Here is a 10,311-nt window from a genome sequence, read left to right as displayed (position 1 = left end):
ACCATATTGACAATCATTTTGCATTCTTAACCACACTTTAACCTTTTCTTTCTTTACTAATAGCAAATTGTCTTAATTGATCATAGGCGCCGACTCCACGGGGCCTGAGGGGGCCCAAGCCCCCTCAAATTTCATTTGGGGGGGCTCTGCCCCCCCAATAATTTCAGAAAATTATTAGTTATATTATGCTTTGTAAAATCACAAAATTATGTTGGTATTTTTTATTTTCCTTGTTTGACGATAGTTACCTTTTAAAATACATTCAGTAATGAGTTAAAGCAAAGCCACTCCCGATCTAGAGAGGGGGTGGGGTTGCGGGCTCTCGACCCATCAACAATCTCGCGGGGATTCCCCCTAGCTCATTAATATTCACCACCTACGGCGGCAGCCAATCAGCTGCCGCAAAGGGCGGGCCCTCACAGGTTCACTTAAGGTTGGGGCAGCCCGGGGCTCGCCCCTTTCGTTCCCCCAGCAGCAGCGGTTTGGAGGTCGTGGGCCCCCCCCAATATTTTTTATAAGTCGGTATGGCCCCCCGCCCCCCCCCCAATATTTTTTATAAGTCGGCGCCCCTGTAATTGATTTGCCTCATAATATAAATGAATATTGGGGATATGAAGAGATGTGAAACGATTCTGTTATTCTGTTCCTTCACTCTTCAAATATCTCCTTGTATATCTGTATTTCCTTTCGAAATTCAGTTGCCACATTGTTGTAAGTACATCCCACATCCATTTGAAATATGATTTCAGTAATAACATATGATAAAGATAAATATTGGATCTGATAATGGGATAAATTCTACAAAACAGCTGCATTTCTTGGGGGGGACAAAATTTTTTTAAATTGGATTGCAAATCAATTCTCTACAACAACTTTGATAATTTGGAAATGGAGCATGAAAAATCTTGCACCATCAATGCCCCTGTCAACTGCCATTATATTTAATTCTTTATTTGAAAATAGACCTGCCAATATCATAATACCTTTACGACCACCACACTTGAAATACTGTGTGCAGCTGTCTAGCAAAATGCATCTTCTCACAGGAACTCTGAAGTGACCATTGCTCGTGATAAAAAGTTATGCTATATTCCACATTCATCAGATATAACAAACTTTCTGGAGTGCTTCAGCATAGAAGTGTTTTAGCACCTTTTGAGATTCACTTCACTTTGTTTGTTGGTTTTGGAAATTGGCGCTGCCTGCCTTTGCCTACACTTAAAAATCCCCAATTGTACTGGCTGTATCTCAATTACACAACTGCCATCTTAAAGAGATGAGCACCATCTGTATGAAACCTAAAGAGACAGGTCTACTCAGTTCTTGCATCTCAAAAGTCCCTACAGGCATTGCCCTTGATAACTACTGCTTTGTTCATCCAAGGAAATCTATTACAGCTCTTTAAAACTTAAATTGCAATCTACTTAAAACTAAGTATCACTTTTAGAAGCAGAATACAATACAGAATACAGGAGTTGTGGGGGAAAGGTTAAGAGAAAAGATAGCAAACCAAGACTGAATTGTTTGTCATCCTGAGATTTATAGACATGCAAGAAAAAGAGCATATCAATTTTTCATTTCTTTCCAAATCAGAAAATGCCTTAACGGTGAAATAGATAACCATTTTGCATTAAGGACTACAATTTATTTTCAAAGTTCTCTGCAAAGTTTGATTGCTGCAAGCAGGGCTGGCCCAAGACATTTTGGCACCTGAGGCAAATCACAAAATGGCGCTCACCCTCCCTGCAGGGGAAGAAGGGGTGAATGAAGCTCTACATCAGAAACAAGGGATGGGAATAAAGATCTGCTGCCCCTATGGAGCCTGTCTGAGGTGGCTGACTCACTTTCCATCATGGGTGGGCTAGTCTTGGCTCCAATCCTAAGCAAACCTTTGATGGCATATACAGCAGGGCAAGATAGCTTTGCTTGAGCTGATCGGTGGTTCTTAGCAATGGGAGTTCAGTTTGATTCAGAACTGGGTTTGCTATAGCTCATATTGTTCTGAGGCCAATTCCACACTACCAATTATAATATAAGGAGCTTAATATGATCTGGTTACCCCCAGGTTCCTGCAAGCTCCTGAACCCTGTCCTGCCATCTTCTGGCAGTGAAAAAAGTAGGGAAGTCTTAGTCTGCAAGCTTTCATTTGAAAATGTGGGTTTCTAGGCTTGGTTGACCCCTTTCTCATGGTGTTTAATAATAATAATAATAATAATAATAATAATAATAATAATAATAATAATATGCCGCCCATCTGACTGGGTTGCTCCAGCCACTCTGGGTGGCTCCCAACGAAATTAAAACTCAATAAAACATCAACCATTGAAAACGTCCTTGAACAGGGCTGCCTTCAGATGTCTTCTAAAGGTTCTATCATTCATTTCACTGACATCTGATGAGAGGACGTTGCCACTGTTAAGAAGGCTCCCTGCCTAGTTCCCCATTGCTCCATGTCTCACAGTGAGGGAACAGCCAGAAGGCCCAGCTCATGTGTTGCTATTGGTTCCAACAGGCTGTCAGGGTTGGGTCAGAAATGATTCCTACTGAGGCCTGGCAATATTCAAAACCATATTCACCCAACATATTAACACCTAATGCCAGGCCTTGTTGTTGTTTAGTCGTTTAGTCGTGTCCGACTCTTCGTGACCCCATGGACCAGAGCACGCCAGGCACTCCTGTCTTCCACTGCCTCCCGCAGGTTTATCAAACTCATGCTGGTAGCTTCGAGAACACTGTCCAACCATCTCGTCCTCTGTCGTCCCCTTCTCCTTGTGCCCTCCATCTTTCCCAACATTAGGGTCTTTTCCGGGGAGTCTTCTCTTCTCATGAGGTGGCCAAAGTATTGGAGCCTCAGCTTCAGGATCTGTCCTTCCAGTGAGCACTCAGGGCTGATTTCCTTAAGAATGGATAGGCTTGATCTTCTTGCAGTCCATGGGACTCTCAAGAGTCTCCTCCAGCACCATAATTCAAAAGCATCAATTCTTCAGTGATTAGCCTTCTTTATGGTCCAGCTCTCACTTCCATACATCACTACTGGGAAAACCATAGCTTTAACTATATGGACCTTTGTTGGCAAGGTGATGTCTCTGCTATGCCAGGCCTAGACAAGCTAAAAATGCAACAATAGATTTTTCCTTTTCATACAGAAATAAAAAAAAAATGTACAGGCTGTTACAATAATGTTCAATCTCTGAGGGTGGAATTAGATGTTACAAGATGTTACAGCAAAATGCGACATTATGGAATATTCAGGTTTCCAGCCAGGCATTCATGTGCCCTCTCCCATGCATTCCTCTTCCTCCAAATTGTGGTTTTCTGTAACACACACTCAGTACTCTATAATAATAATAATTTATTATTTATACCCCGCCCATCTGGCTGGGCCTCCCCAGCCACTCTGGGCGGCTTCCATAGAAAGCAAAAATACAGTAAAATATCACACGTTAAAAACTTCCCTGAACAGGGCTGCCTTAAGATGTCTTCTGAATGTCAGGTAGTTGTTTATCGCTTTGACATCTGCTGGAAGGGCGTTCCACAGGGCGGGCGCCACTACCGAGAAGGCCCTCTGCCTGGTTCCCTGTATGCTCAGTCCTCACTCAACTGATTTGGGGTGGGGTGGTTGTTCTTTGCTTCCATAGGTTCCTTTTCTCTAAAGACTTTTTTGGGGGTACGTCTAGAAATCTCAGAGTTCCTCTGTGATCTCATTTTGGCTATAAGCCCCTCAGCACTCACTCACTGAATTTGTTATTAGGAGGAGTCTTGGAAATGCAGGGCTGCCATGGAAAACAGTAGCCTCAGATCTCAGCCTCTTCCTTTTCCTCTCTCTCTGGTTATATTTTGTAAAAGAAACTGCATATACACAATGCTGTTTCAAGTTTCTTTGCCCCTACTCTGCTTCAGCCAGCAAAGTGCAGCAAGGGTGAGGAAACCCTGAGAACGACGACGCCTTGTGATGCACCATCTTTTACTAGACAATGTGTGAGAGATGGGGCTGCTCTTTTTGGTGGCTGCAGGAAATCTTCTATAATGACTAGTTCCATCCTCAACGGACAATATCCTCTTGTACTCCATTAAGTGCCATACACATTGATGGTTATGGTGATGTTGTTGTTATTTTATTCTCACTAAAAGGAATGCATCCTCTACTCTGGCAGGCTTTCAAGATCAGAAACCATTAACAATGAACCAGCCCAGATCCTTCATCAGGGCTCTTCTCCATATAGCTCATCTGAGGGAGGTGTGGAGGGTGGCCATGCGTGAACACGCCTTTTCAGAGGTCGTCCCCCCCAATTTGTGGAATGCTTTCTTCATGGAAACATACCTGGCACTTTCATTGTCAGTTTTTAGGCCTCCAGATAAGACATTTTTATTTGCCCAACCCTTTGGTAGTTGGGTTTGCCTCAACTATGGTGTCCATCTTTTAGTAGGAAAGGGTGGGAATTGACCTTATTGTGTTGTTTGATGAGCACTTTAGGGATTTTGTATTGTTAAGTGTGTGCTTTTTAATTGATTTTATCTGTTTTTATTTTTTCTTGTAAAACCACTTTGAGACTTCTTCTTCTTTTGTATAGAGCGTCAAATGCATGTCATAAATAGTAATTAATAATAATTGCGACAGATCCTCTAAAAGGTGAACAAATGTGGCAGCTATTACGTTTTGGAATTAATTAGCAAAACCTCAGTAATTGCTGGCTGCCATAACCCAATAGAGAGGAATCCTATTAATAGTGATTTACAACTGCTATGCAGAGTGTTCAAGCATCAGTTGCTTGTGGGGTTGTGGCATATGCCATTACAGCTGTATGTTTTTGTGGGCACCAGTGCACCCATGGGTTTCCTTTCCTTCCAGCCACTCAACACCTGCAGCAGTAGTTGCTCCCCCCTTGTATTGCTATATCCCTCGTCCAACAGCATGGATTGGACCCAGCAGGAGAGCAAGTCAGCAGGTGGCAGGTGCAAAGCTGAGTTGAATTGGTGCTACTATGCCTAGCTGAAGTCAGGCTTGGTGGAACAAGCAATGGTGGGAGGAGCCTGCAAGAACCAGTGAGATGAGGTGATGAGCAGTGGCTGCCTCCGACATTCAGAAAGGCCACTGCCATCATGCCACACCCTCTTGTTATTTTCTTGTTTGCCAAGACACAGGCCTGGGCACATATCTGAACATATGTGCAAGGTCAAAGATGTCGATAGCTGTGGCATTTTCTATTTTCCCCAGTTGGCAATAGACACTCTCCTGCTCGCCTGTGGTGGGTCCCCAATTTTACAAACAAATAACTCGTACTTCATAAAACTATCAAAGCAAACAAAAGTTAAAACATATACACATCATATAAAAGCCACCTTTCTGTAAGATGTTATGTTCCACCCAAACCTCCAAGTGATGGGAAACTCCAAGCATTTTAAATGCTCATCCAAGGTTTGGTTTCTGTGGAGTGAAGGTCACTGGAGACTATGAAGTAGGATATAAGGTTTTGTTCATACATATATACAACCAGAGTATAGAATGGAAGGGCTCACAGCATTAACACCCCAACAGATCTTGCTTCATCATTTTCAGAGGAGCCCCCAGTGTAGCACAGATCAAACTTATTTCTGTTTTTCAGCTATTCCAGCTCTCTCTCTCTCTCTCTCTCTCTCTCTCTCTCTCTCTCTCTCTCTCACACACACACACACACACACACACACAGAGCTATTGTTTCACCTAGCAGCAAGGTGAGGGGGTGGAGGAAGAGCCCACCCATTTGTTCTGTGGCCCAGAGCAACTTCTTAGGTTATGCAAAATTTTGGTACTTAGCTAGCCAGCCAAATAAAGCCATTACCATCCCACAATGCATTCTATCCTCATAGATATAGGACCCCAGGTTTGGAAGAGGAACCAGGGTTTCATTCAGACTGACTCTCCCAACCCATAATATTGTTTACAACAGGTGGAATATTAACTTCCATATAGAGCAGGGGTCGGCAAGGTTTACCTCACCTGGGCTGGTTCACTCCAGCAGAAATCCCTCCATGGGCCGGATGGTGCGCACACCCGCAATTTCCAGTGTCTGCGCAGACATGATTTTAAGTGCCATGGAAGTGAATCCCTGCACTGCGCTACACCAGTTTAGTGCAGCACGCAGGGACTCGCCAAGCAGGCAGCTCAGTTCAGGGGCGGCTTGGGGGCCGGTTAAACGATCCCTGTGGGCTGCTTGTGGCCCATGGGCCTTAGGTTGCCTATCCCTGGTATAGAGTTATCATTATTGTAAGCACCATCTTGGTAATAGTCTTGACATGGTGGGGAAGAATGCCTCAAAACGTCTAGTAAAATGCAGCTTAGTAAACCAATGCTCCTCATTCTCTTTTTCCAGATGGCATCTATGCCCTTTGTCTTTTTCACTTCCCTAAGTCAGCTCCTTTGGCCTGGCCTGATGGGAGTTTTAGTTCAAAACATCTGGAGGGCACCATGTTGGCCTAGGATGCTCTAATCAAATCCACCTCGAAGCCGCTTAGTTTTGTTCTTTCACAACTCTTCTACATAAAGTGTAGCAAATTCTCTCTTGAAACACATGGATTATTCACAGTTAGTGCGAACCTCCATTTCTCTCTTTTTTTCTTAGAAAAATGCTTGTTACTATTTGCAATACAGAAGCTAGTCTTTTTGTTATTTCATTATTTTTCTTTCTTTTTTAAAAAATAATCTCTTCATTTTCCAAAGTCTATATCTAAATGAAATTGAAATGAATTGCCTGATGAACAAAATGCAAGGCAGTGCCAGAAGGATCAAGTGGCATTGCCAATTATACACCATGTAGGAAATTTAAATCACAAATGTAGGATTTCTGCTACTGAGCGTTATGAATGAGTCAATGGTAAAAGGGCTTTGAACCACCGCTTGATGCTTTCACTGTCAGTTGTGAAATGAAGAGGTTTAAGATACTCTGACAATGAAAATTCAAACATAAGTCTGTTGCTTTGTATTCAGGATTTGAATGGTTCATAATGCCAAGGTTAAATACATATGTTTTAGTAAGAGCTTGGTTCTTCTGGCAATTATGTTGTGTTGCTACTGTGTAATTCACACCAATATATTAATGAATTAGATACACTGTAACTGCTATACTTATCAGCTCCCATTTTGCAAGGGATTTGCCACTACAGCATCATTGTCTTAATCAAAGATATGTGGCCAGACTATGAGCTTGCTTCGAATACGGCACTCTCTCTGCGTATGTTCCTTCCATGTGTATATCTGAACAACAATAAAACCTTTAGAATTGTAACAACTGGTGTTAAAAGGCAGTTTTTAAATTTTATAATGGAAAGTACAGGTGCTGTTGTTGTTTAGTTGTTTAGTCGTGAAGGCCCAGCCAGAAGGCCCAGCTCATATGTTGCTATTGGTTCCAACAGGCTGTCAGGGTTGGGTCAGAAATGAGTCCTACTGAGGCCTGGCAGTATTCACAACCATATTCACCCAACATATTAACACCTAATGCCAGGCCTTGTTGTTGTTTAGTCGTTTAGTCGTGTCCGACTTTTCGTGACCCCATGGACCAGAGCATGCCAGGCACTCCTGTCTTCCACTGCCTCCCGCAGTTTGGTCAAATTCATGTTAGTAGCTTCGAGAACACTGTCCAACCATCTCATCCTCTGTTGTCCCCTTCTCCTTGTGCCCTCCATCTTCCCCAACATCAGGGTCTTTTCCAGGGAGTGTTCTCATCTCATGAGGTGGCCAAAATATTGGAGCCTCAGCTTCAGGATCTGTCCTTCCAGTGAGCACTCAGGGCTGATTTCCTTAAGAATGGATAGGTTTGATCTTCTTGCAGTCCATGGGACTCTCAAGAGTCTCCTCCAGCACCATAATTCAAAAGCACCAATTCTTCGGTGATCAGCCTTCTTTATGGTCCAGCTCTCACTTCCATACATCACTACTGGGAAAATCATAGCTTACCATTTAATTGCATTTATCCAACTACTGGATTTATACCACCATTCTGCCTGAACTATCGAGGCAGCTAGTAAATCAGTATTGAGCCAAACAGTTATAATTAAATGTTGAAAGTTGCCATTGCTTGGGGGCCACCAGGTGGCGTGCTGGAAGATGGCCTACAATAACATCTCTCTGACCCATACGAGGTAATTAAGGGGCTGCTATGGGAAGTAGGCATCCTTCCCTTCCCCCCAGGATGTGGTGGGACCCTGTCTTGCCAGCGGTGTTCACAATGCACCCCCTGACCTGATCCGAGAGATGGGGGTGCCGAACACTTGGCACGAGCCCTCGGTGAAGTCAGCTCTTCCTGACGCCGATTCCAATTAGCGCGTGCTGGTTAGCTTCAGCTCGGAATTATAATTGGAAACATACGATTGGAATGGAAGCTGAAGCACATACATCAAGTAAAGCTCGAGATAAGGCTGCTGATTAATGGATCTCTGTGACCGGGAGTGACAGACGGATAAGTAAATCTTCTGATGAATCACCACTAGGAGACCGTATGTTTGGAATGAAGGGGGGGGGTGGAGGAAAAAACCTCTTTAATATACACAATGTGATATTAATAACCCTTCACCCCAGAAAGAAATAAGATCGTCGCGTTTCTATCAATCATAAGCAGGATTTTAAGAACTGTGTGGGGATGGATTATAACAGGAGAGAAGACTGGTGAACGGTGAGAAAGAGGAAAATTTTTATGACGCAGTTAAAAAATGGCGTCTCGCCAAGACAGGCTTGCCGGAGAAAGAAGGACAGGGGGGAGGAGAATCACGATCGTTCGAAAGAGGAGTGCTGGAATGCAAGTTTGACCTGACAGAGCCCCCTGATCTGTTTGATATATTGTTTGATATATCTGGCTAGCCTGTGGAAAAATAAAGGACAGACCAAAGGTTAACTTTGTTTATGGAAGCGTTGAACAGAGGCTGTCCTGGAGAGAGATAGTTTTTGAAGAGTACAAAACCCACACAGAGGCGCCAGTTTTCAGTCTGCTTGTGAGAACTATCAGAGATCGCAAAGAAAGGAATATATGATAACAACAAGATGAGAAAGAAAGTAATAAAGGACTATCCGGATCGAACTGGATAGAATTGTCTAATTAAAGCAGTAAAATATGTGATGCCTGGAGTTATCCAGAATTTTGGACTCGTGACGAGCTTGATGTATGGGTACCCTCAACAAAAAAATTAAAATTTGGCTGTATAATTTGGAACTAATGTGATTTGATTAATGTGATGTGATTGGCCTGTTAATAAAAATTATTTATATATAAAAAAAGAAACTTGCCATTGCTTGGGAAGGGCTTTGCATGCAGAAGATATAAGGCCCAGTTCCTCGTATCTCCAGGTAGGGCTCAGAGAACCCCATCTGGAAATCTTAGTGGCTGCTGTCGGTCAGTATAGACCAGTGTTTCCCAACCTTGGGTCTCCAGCTGCTTTTGGACTACAACTCCCACCACCCTTTGCTAGCAAGATCAGTGGTCAGAGACCAATGTTCATAGACCAATGTTCTGACTTGATAGAAGACACCTTCCTATCTTCCTAATGGCATGAAGGGGGTTCCATGCTATCACTGGAGAAGAACAGCGCTGTGCCACTGGCCCTGCCTCCTCAATGTCCGTGCGATTGAGAGGACATTGCCAGGTGGAAGTCTGGGTTTGAGAACCTGCCTCTGTGTAGATTTCCATAAAGTTGGGAATACGCAGGCCTATGGCATACCAATTCTTTAACTGTTCTTTCCCCAGTCTTCTTTACCAAAATCTGACTGATACAATCATGGGGGGGGGGGGAATCAGATTCTGAAGCTCCCCCACCTCTTATGAACAAATGCACCTTTGTCATGGACTTGCTGGATGCAGAGGAGTGGTGGGGAGGCACCAGCGGGGAACCCCACAAGAGGAAGAAAGCCCAGAAGCCGGGGATTGGTTCTGCTCCTATTATTCCCTGTTAGAGTGACATTTCAGTGACATCTTTATGACCTTTCCAGGTCACTTCTGGGTTTGACATGATGCGCGTATACACGGTCGCACACAAATTGAGCCCGTGTAAACGGGGGCTGCCTCTGCAATATTTTCTCTACAATATAGGGATGCAACTGTAACAAATCATGTGTGTTTAAGGTTGCGGCCCTCATTAGCCTGTTTATTCAGAAATGTAGCACACCTTGGCATATTGGACAAGTATAGGAACGGAGCATGTTCCAAATCATTTCTTAATATAAAAGAGTGGCTTCCTATTGAAAGAAAAGGTCAGCTGTGCAGAGCAGAAACAGTGAGGTTCCCTCTTATTATTCAACATTGAGAAATGCACTTTAAATATTAGGCGTCACAGGAGGGAGAAACGCCT

This window comes from Podarcis gaigeae, assembly GCF_964106915.1.
Source record: "Podarcis gaigeae genome assembly, chromosome: 1".
In the NCBI taxonomy this organism is placed as follows: domain Eukaryota; kingdom Metazoa; phylum Chordata; class Lepidosauria; order Squamata; family Lacertidae; genus Podarcis; species Podarcis gaigeae.
This window is presented reverse-complemented; position numbering follows the sequence as displayed.